The sequence below is a fragment of the Toxorhynchites rutilus genome, chromosome 3, assembly GCF_029784135.1.
Source record: "Toxorhynchites rutilus septentrionalis strain SRP chromosome 3, ASM2978413v1, whole genome shotgun sequence".
NCBI lineage: Eukaryota > Metazoa > Arthropoda > Insecta > Diptera > Culicidae > Toxorhynchites > Toxorhynchites rutilus.
The window spans coordinates 64,473,319-64,482,192 of record NC_073746.1 but is presented as its reverse complement, the minus strand read 5'-3'; the positions used below and the strand labels follow the sequence as shown (position 1 = coordinate 64,482,192).

The window sequence follows — 8,874 nt, the reverse complement described above, 5'->3', positions numbered from 1 at the left end:
AGTGGTTCCACAGTCCAGTGGAATACCGATCTCAGAGGGGGTTTCCGTTGAGCTGTGTAAAGTGTGCACATTTTCCTTAGTCGCCTTTATCGTGTGCGGTGGTGCTCTGTTGGAAATTGTGTGGCGAAAGCTTGCTTTCTCGAAGTGACCAAACCAACAAAAGAAGACGGAGAAAGGTATCTATCAGCGAAAGGACATCTGGCTAATGGAATACGCACATCTTTTTCGTTCCGTTCAATTCCGGCTGGCTAATGATGGTGAAGTGTCAGTCGAGTAGTGTGAGACAAGTAAAAAAGAAACTTGAAAGACGGACAGACCGGTAGAAAATCGAGAAATAATTAGATTTTAAAATTTTTGTGACATCAAAGTTTAGTGTTTCTCGATGCGTGACGGTGTGATGAGAAGATTAAAACAAGATGCGATGCGGCCGCTGGAAGCGAGTCAGTGAAAATTTCCCCAAAAAAAAAATTGAGTAGCGAGGAACCGATATGCTGCTTCTGGCCTAGGAGACAAACTGTAGAACAACTCGGACAAATTGTTGCATAATTGATGTGCTGCAAACGATGGACAGTATATGTGTAGATGTTCTTCAACGGAAGCCGTTCTACTCGGTTTCTTTCTGTGCTCGAGTGTGATGTGAAGAATTCAACTAATGGCTATCAATTAGGGACTCGGCGAGACGGAAAACGATGCAGTCGTTATAAATTCACACCATTATTGAATCATATTCTTGGGAGTGCTGTGAAAAGCATCGGAGGCGTTGTTCCATCTAAACCGTTTCGTTCTTTGAGGGATATTCTGACATTTTTTATTGTTCTTGTTACTTAAATAGTTTGAGAATGATTGCTGTCGTATATATGTATGAAGCTCTTCCTGGCGGCGGCATCTTTTAATTCTAACCATAACTAATCATAATTCCGATCAAACATCGGGTTTAATTTGTACCTGAAACCATTTTTGTTGTTTCGAAAAGCTTGTTAAATATTAGAATTTAGCTGATTCCAACAATGTCTTCTTCTTCTTCAATGGCACTAACGTTCCTAGAGGAACTTCGCCGTCTCAGCGTAGTATGACTTGCGTCATTTTTTATTAGTACTTAGTTGAGATTTCTATGCCAAATAACACGCCTTGAATGCATTCTGAATGGCAAGCTCTAGAATACGCGTGATCACAGTGCAAGTCGGAGGAAATTTCTTTGATGAAAAATTTCCCCGACCAGAACGGGAATCGAACCCGAACACCCGGCATGTTAGTTATGACGCTAACCACTCGGCCACGGGAGCACGTTCCAACAATGTGCTAGTGGATATTCACAATAATCAGAAAGAATAGAAAAATTTATTGTGAATATTTATTACATTGTTTTCTAGTATTGAATATATTCACATGATATATGCTCCACCCGTCGCTTCAATTTCTGTAATTTATTCTGATAATTTATAGACTCTAAACGATGACTTATTTTTCTTCCATTAAAAAAAAAATAAATAGCAGATTAATTTTTCAAATCTGTGCTCCATTGAACGGAATTTCTGATAAAAGTGTGATACCACAAATGGAGTAGAGTAAAAAATGTCAATTGCAGGATTAATCGAATACAATAAACTATGTACAGGTCGGACTCGATTATATGCAGACTCGATTATATGTAATTCTATTATATACAATTTTGGACTCGATTATATTCAGTTTGGAAAAAAAATATTTTTTTTTATATTTCATATATGGCTTATTTCAAGAAGAAATGTACCTTTTCAACGTTAAGGTGAATATTAAGTGGCTATTATATGTACAGCAGGATAAAAATCGTGATTTTTGAAGATTTTACTTGCATTTTCACCAGGAATTGTTTATATCGATATTGCAGCTAAATTAAGAAAGATAGAAGTTGGGCGTTAAATTACAAATTGTAGAGCGGATAAAGAACTTCTATCTAATGGATAGAAACAATCTAGTTTAACTAAATTTTCTCATCTTTCAAATGAAAGTATCAGAATCGTCTTCCGTAGCGTACTTTTTAATGTAGAACCAGTTTGAGGCAACAGAGTCCGAAACAACAACAAAAAGTTCTACAACTCTGTCATTGTTGAAATTCGAACATATGCGTAGGAGGATTTTTTCATCAAATATGATTGTCTTTCACCTCCTGAGAGAATCTGGATAAATTAATTTTTTTCATGTGAGAAAGGTGTTTTCTGACTTTAAGGGGATGAATCAAAAATCGAATTCCTCCTTTATTTTCAAAAAACCAAAAATACATGCAAAATAAAAACAAATAAAAAAAAAATTTCGATTCGATTATATACAGTGAAAAGAAACCAAAAACTGTATATAATCGAGCCCGCGCTGTATATGTATTTATTTCATATTTTTGAACGTTTTCTTCGCTCTTATGGTATTATGAGTGTTTATCAAGTGACCATTTCTTGAACTTTTTTTTCTTGGAAATGATACTGCAAAACGATGAACTTTTTTTTATCTGGTTTGTTGTAAACTCCCAATGGGTGAATAAGAGAATGGATAAAAGAATTTTCAAATTCTCTCGAACTTCTCTCTACGTGGTGTATAAAGCCATCGAGTTTGTGACATTAAGAACGAGACTGTATTGTACATTGATGATTAAATTGTTCAGTTCATTCGCTTCCAAATGCGTAATAGTAAATGATGATGATGTTGGATTAAAGAGGCTTTAAACTTTTCAGTTCATTCGCCTCTACGTAATAGTAAAATAGGGAATGGCTCCTTTTATACCTAATAACTTACACACGAGCTGTGCCTAACACCTTGCGGACCGCTCACGAGATTTCTCGTTTTCGCGTTCCTTCTTTACGGACTTGTGTAAAATTAGCGGATAAAAATTCTTGTTGCGTGCAAGTTTCTGTTCAACGTCTTGCTGGATTTAATGAATAATGAATTATTTCAGTTGAAACAATCAATTTAGATTGTTCATCAAGTAACAACCTTCAAAATCATGCTCATCAGATAGAGAATTGAATCATTCATCTTTCCCCATAATTCATTTTTTTCCTGATCGTGGCAGAGAAAAGTTATAGACCGAAACGTGAGCATGGGTCAATATAGGAAAATATACAGAATTTTGAAAATCAAAAAAAGTTGTTCGTATAGAGTTATCGAAGTTATTCGATAGAGAGCAGCCACAAGAGAGTTATTCACCTATCTTGCAGCCACAATTTTATTAATCGAAAAAGGGTATGAGAAAAGTTATAAGCTAAGTTGTATCGAAGAAAATAATTATTTTAAAGAAAATTGAAAAAAAAAGTTATTTGTTAGTATATAATTATTAGGACCCAAAACACATTTCGATATAGAATATCTTCATCTATCTTTAGCAAAATTTCCATTGGTCGGAAAAGGGTCTTAGACAAAATTATAGGCCAAAACCTATACAACTTGTATGGGGGAAATAAATTAATTTCAAGAATATTTAAAAAAGTTATTTGAAAGGACCCAACACACATTTTTGAGATAATACTCATTGGATAGAGAATACTTTTATCCATCTTCAGCCAAATTTTCGTTGGCCGGAAAAGAGTATGAGGAAAGGTGTTGGCCAAAATGTATACGAGTTGTAGGAGGGAAATTGATAAATTTAATGAAAATGGAAATAGAACTTTTTCACACTAAAAAAAAAAAAATAAAGGAACAGAGAGCATAGTCGAATTTTTTAGGCGATTTTTGAAATGCTTTAAAATCGCGAAATATCAACGCATGAAGATGGGATATAAATCTTTTTAAATCATAAATTACATGGATTTATACGGAATATTTTACAGAGAAATTTGTATTTAGATGCATGTAGATGTACTGAACAAAAATATGAGAAATCGATTTCTTTCTGTTTTTTTCAAAGATAGCAAATTCAATTTACGTTATCAACTATCTTTCATTTGATTTCTATAACGTTGTTGTGGATCATTCAGTACTGAGATATTATTGTATGAACGAACCATTTCGAATTCGTATTTGATAATAAATAGTTCAATAAATAAGCATCGCAAAACAGTTGTGAAAACTCTAATAATTTTTTTTACGATTTTTTTTACGCGAGGATAGAATTTTGTTATACTTTGTCGCGGTGCACCAAAGTAGATATACTTTGAGTATTTTCTCAAATTTTCGTTTCAAAGCCTACTGAGAATGGGAAAAAAAGAAAAAGTCACAGGAGGGTCGTGTCCGAGACACGACCGCATAGTTGACGTAGGATTCCGTTAGGCTATCTGTTGATTTTGCATATGTTTGAAGAATTACATCGTAAAACTCTTCGATAATGATTTGGTGGCCCTGATAAGGGCCGTTTTGTTTGGTTGTTGGGTATGGTTTGTTCACTCCACCAGTGTTTACCGAGTGATGATGACACAAGAATAGTAAACAGTCGTTGGATGGTGCGTATCAGATAAAAGATACCGAAGTGGAACGAGATATGATGGAAACTGCCCTTTGTGATCCTAGACGAGATGGCTCCTGTGTTATGTATGGATGAAATAAATGAAAAAAAAACACCAATGTAATATAAGATAATACCGAACACAATTATCAATTTTTCTTTGATATAGAGAAAACTTATTTGAAATGGAAAATGTAATTTTGTTTTATATTTTTTTACTTTCTGGGTGTTTATTCAACCCAATGCGAATTTTAATTGGACAACAACAATTAATACTATATGTAGAGCATATGGAAAATCACTTTTTCTAATATATCTTCACTTTTCCAATTTTTCTGCCGTATTAACTTTCCTTGGGTGAAAATGAACACAACAAAATTAAACCTAACGACCCGTTCGCGAGCGGGAACAAACCAAACAAAGCAATATAAAAATGCCCCCGACATGCATATATTTGCAATGCCGATTTCCTCAGGCAGCTTGGTTTTGATGTCTCTGTTAGGGAATACATTTCGGTAGGAACAAAAGCTCCCCCTATTTTCATGTATTTGCAATGTCGATTTCCTCCAGGCAGCTTGGTTTTGATGTCTCTGTTAGGGATCCGCCGCACGTGTCGTCAATTTCGACCAATCAGAAGTGGTTATTTCCGTTAGGTTAGGAGTTGAGATTTTTCAATTGTTCGATAGTTAGCTTCATGACAAATATTATTTACTTCAATATAAAAAATTGTTATGGAGTGCCGAAATCGATTGACGCGAAAATCTCATTAATCCATCATGAAATGACTGAGCAATAAGCGTTTGAAAATGGACAATTTTCACGAAGTGCTCGATTTTCGATTTTCAATTTGTACCCCAATATGTTCCCGAAAGACGTAACCCTACGTCAAAACTCATTTTTTCACCATAGCTCGTATAGTGAACCGTATAGGAGAACCATCTTATTATCTGAAAAAATCACACATATCTACAAAAGGCGTAGGAACACATTTAAATACGAATTATAGTAGTACTAAATTTCAAAATCCTAAAAAAAATCAGTATTTCAAGATTTTGTTTAGTACTTAAATTTTTTAGGAATTTATTTTTTGATTATATTTCTCGATATATCATAGTGAGATACATTTTCAGTAATTTTTTCAATTTTTTATCTCGAAGCTATTGAGAATGGCGTGCTAAAAATTGAAAGGTGCGTTTTTCAGGTAAAATATTTCTCTATCGAATAACTTCGATAACTCTATTCGAACAACTTTTTTCGATTTTCAAAATTCTGTATATTTTCCTATATTGACCCATGCTCACGTTTCAGTCTATAAATGTTCTCTGTCACGATCAAGAAAAAAATGAATTGTGTGGAAAGATGGATGATTCAATTCTCTATCTGATGAGCATGATTTTGAAGTTACTTGATGAACAATCAATTTATTTCAACTGAAATAATTCATTATTCATTAAATCTAGAAAGACGTTGAACAGAAACTAGCACGCAACAAAAACTTTTATCCGCTGAACTTTCATCCGCTAACTTAACACATAGAGGCGAATTAACTGCCAAAGTTTAAAGCCGCCTTAAAACTTGCAAGCAAAGCAAGTAACTTCACACAAGTCAAAACGTGCGGAAGTAAATGGTTTCTACCAAAGGTACACATTGGAAAACGTGTTAATTGGTTAATAGGATAATACTTCAATAAGAATTTTTTAACAAAAATTTCACTCCAAATCTTATTCCTACTATGCAATACTCTGTCGTTAATTTTACATTCGACAAAAAATTAAAAAAACAAAGCGCGGAGTCAAAATTTTTAAGAGATTTTAGAAATGCTGTAACTTCGTAACCAACGCATGAAGATCGAATACGTCATTTTAAAACTTCATAACTTTAAGTTTTGAGATGCAGTACACGAATGTTTCTATCTTGTTGTCTCTAGGTGTGGTGGATAACAATATTGAAAATAAAGAAAAAAAAATCGTTTTTTGACGTAGGATTACGTCTTTCAGGAACATATTGGGGTACAAATTGAAAATCGAAAATCGAGCACATCGTGAAAATTATCCAATTTCAAACGCTTATTGCTCAGTCATTTCATGATGGATTGATGAAATTTCTGCGTCAATCGATTTCGGCACTTCATAACCATTTTTTATATTGATTAAAATAATATATGTGATGAAACTAACCATCGAACAATTGAAAAATTTCAACCCCTATCCTAACGGAAATACCCTCTTTTGATTGGTCGAAATTGACGACACATGCGTCGGGTCCCTAACAGAGACATCAAAACTAAGCTGCCTGGGGGAATTCGACATTGCAAATACATGAAAGTAGGGGGAGCTTTTGTTCCCACCGAAATGTGTTCCCTAACAGAGATATCAAAACCAAGGTGCCCGAGGGAAATCGGCATTGCAAATACATGAAAGTAGGGGGAATTTTAACTCCCACCGAAATGTGTTCCCTAACAGAGACATCAAAACCAAGTTGCATGGGGGAAATCGGCATTACAAATCCATGAAAGTAGGGGGAATTTTTGTTCCTACCGAAATGTGTTCCCTAACAGAGACATCAAAACCAAGGTGCTCGGGAGAAATCGGCATTGCAAATATATGCAAGTCGGGGGCATTTTTATATTGCAAGTAAGGTGAGTGATTAATTCTAGTAAATTAAATTTTGGAACTTAAATGTTGGTTACTTCGTGAAATTTTATATCAATAACCGATCGTGTATTGTAAAACATTTAGCACAACTGTAAGTGTAAAATTGTATATGGCAGCAGATGTTTTAGAAATGACTTGATATATGAAACGATTTATTTAAATTTTCATAAATAAAAACCAAGAACCGAGAACGGGTCAATCGGATTAAGCTGTCTGTTTTGTTGTGTTCATTTTCATTTTCACCAAGGAAAATTCATACGGCCAGAAAAGTCGGAAAAGTGAATAAATATTCGAAAAAGTGGTTTCCCATATGCTTTTCATATAGTATTAGGTGTTGTTAGTCCAATTAAAATTCGCATTGGGTTGAATAAACACTCAGAAAGTAAAAATTATAAAAGAAAATTATCTTTTCCTTTTCAAATATGTTTTCTCTATATTAAAGTAACATGTTTTTACTGATGAGAAAAATTGATAATTGTGTCCGGTACTTATAATTTTCTTATATAACATTGATGAGTTTTTTTTTCTTTATTTCATCCATACATAATACAGGAGGCATCTCGTCTAGGGTCACTTCGACATATTCTATCTGATATGCACCATGTAACGACTAATTATCATCCGTCTGGCATCCTCACTCGGTTGTAAACACTGGTGGAGCAATGTCCAACAACCAAACAAAACGGCCCTTCTCAGGACCACCAAATCATTATCAAAGAGTTTAACGATGTAATTCTTCAAACATATCCAAAATCAACAGATAGCCTAACGGAATCCTAGGTCAACTATGCGGTCGTGTCTCAGACACAACCCTTCTGTGCCTTTTTTGTTTTTAAAGATTTTGTAGATTAACACAATGCACAATGGTCCAGGAGATGCATTTAAGTGGAAATTAGCATTTAGAGCTCGACAGTTATTCTCCAGACAAAAACTGTCTTCGACAAAGTTGTTACATATAATAGAGCGCTTATTTTCATGTTGTCAAAAATAGGGTGACCAAAATAGTCGAAGAAATAAAGAATCTAACTTTCTTATCTTTATAGATAGAGGTTAACATAGTTCAAATATTGCCTTAATTTTGAAAAGGTCCTATCTGATTTGATCGATTCTCTTCGTTGACTTCCTCTTACCATAACCACGGCCTTGCAGAGAGATTTCGTGCCACCTAATTAGATGAATGAAGTTCCTATCTACACTCCTGATATCGAAAAACAAAAATAAAATTGAAATTCATTGTTTTCAAAAACATTTTTTTTAATTTTCAAAAAAAAATTAATTTAAAATTTCAAATTAAAAATTAATAAATTAAATGTTTCATGTTTCAATTTTGTTCATAGTCAAGATAGCGATCTAGTGTTTTCGACAAAGGTTCAGATCTTATTAAAATACGGAATTTTGTCGAAGACGCTAACTTTTTATCCTTCAAAGTTTCTGGAATATATGGCATTTTTGTATGGAAACTGCTGAAAAAAAAAATTTTACTCGAAATATTTTTGTGAGTAAATTCTAGCGTTTGGCATCTTCTCGGCATGTTTCTAAATACATAGATGTTTGCAGAACATGTCAATCACAAGCATGTTACGAGTAGAACATTAATAGTAATTTTTCAAAGAAAACATGAAAAAATTCTTGTTAGAAAAACTCTTCGTAACAGTGCCCATTTTCCGATATATGATTGAATTGTTGTTAATTGTATGGGCTATTCATATGATTTCCGTTTAGATTTTTGAAAATATATGTTTTTGAGAAAAACGAGTTTTAATTTTCAAAATAATTTGTTTGCAATGAATATTTTCAAATTTATTAAATTATTTT

General features: G+C 33.6%; 1 protein-coding gene across 3 annotated transcripts in view; it reads left to right on the top strand.

The window, feature by feature from the left end:
* The window catches only part of LOC129779519 (uncharacterized), a 61,900-nt gene continuing 53,026 nt past the window's right edge, over positions 1-8,874 (top strand). For all 3 annotated transcript variants that reach the window (XM_055787039.1, XM_055787041.1, XM_055787040.1), the window contains exon 1: positions 1-176. The gene's annotated coding sequence lies outside the window, so the exon portion shown is untranslated. The remainder of the gene's footprint in view (positions 177-8,874) is intronic.